Raw genomic sequence first — 1,275 nt, 5'->3', positions numbered from 1 at the left:
GTAGAAAGAAAATACTTTGAAAATGATGGCAACATATGTGCAAATGTGCTTGAGACAATGGATGTATGTATTGTGATAAGAGTTGTATGAGCCCTCAAAATAATTTTTTAAAAAATGCACATGTGATTATAGTTTTTGAAACTCTTTCAAAATTATAATCCATGTAATCATCCATGTACCAGTACTAAATAGAGGCAGCAAAAGATTATGCTTATGCTAAAAAATTTCCTCATATCTAAAGGCTTATGAAGTTTTAAGATCAGAATATGTAGGATCTGCAGGTCGCACTGAGATCATTGACTTTCTATACGAGTAAGGTGTTATGGCACAGAAAATTCTTAAACAGAGAAAGCTTTTAATTTCAATTAAATTAGCATTAATTTAATTAGGGATATTAATAAATACCAAGATTCACTCGTTTCTCTGAATTTATGTGGATTACATACCTCCATTGTATTGGAAAGAAAAATGGTTGATAATATGTCAATATAAAAACCACTGACCCTTTATAGAAACGTTAACTAAGTCTCACATGTATACCGAGGGTACAATCAGCATACACTGAGTCCCTAACGTAAGTGTTAGTTGACCAAATCCACTGAATACAGCTACTTGGCCAACTGACAGGAAGAGATCCATAGTTGTACTAATTACAAAGGAAAATGACCCAACAAAACTCTCAAATTATAAAACAATATCATTAATAGCACAACAGTTGCAGTACGACATAAACAGGGAGCTGCCAGAGGTTCAGGCAAGATTCATAAGAAGATGTGGAACAAGGGATATCCTTGCTGGTGTTAGATGGATCTTGGTTCAAAACAGAGAATGCCAGAAAGATGTTTACTTGTGTTTAATTAACTATGCAAAGGCTTTCAACTCTATGAATCATAACAAACTATGACAGCTTGAGAACAATGAGAATTCCACAACATTTGATTATGTTCATGTGGAATTTGTATATGGACCAAGAGGTAGTTGTGTGACCAGAACAAGGCAATACTTCAAGGTTTAAAATCACGAAAGGAATGCATCAGAGTTTTATCTTCTCACCATACTTATTCAATCTGTACGCTGAACAAATACTCAGAGAAGCTAGATTATATGAAGAAGAAAGAAGCATTGGACTTGGAGGCAGCTTGTTAACAACCTGCTGTATAAAGATGATATAACCTTGCTTGCTGAAAGTGATGAGACCTGGAGGAGTGTCTGGGATTGCAGCTCTTTGTAATGAAAAGCAAATCCTTCCAACTGGACTGATGGATCACATTATAA

Source organism: Echinops telfairi, unplaced genomic scaffold, assembly GCF_000313985.2.
Source record: "Echinops telfairi isolate 266 unplaced genomic scaffold, ASM31398v2 ScPeMD7_70;HRSCAF=299, whole genome shotgun sequence".
Lineage (NCBI taxonomy): Eukaryota > Metazoa > Chordata > Mammalia > Afrosoricida > Tenrecidae > Echinops > Echinops telfairi.
Note: the sequence above shows the minus strand (reverse complement) of the source record.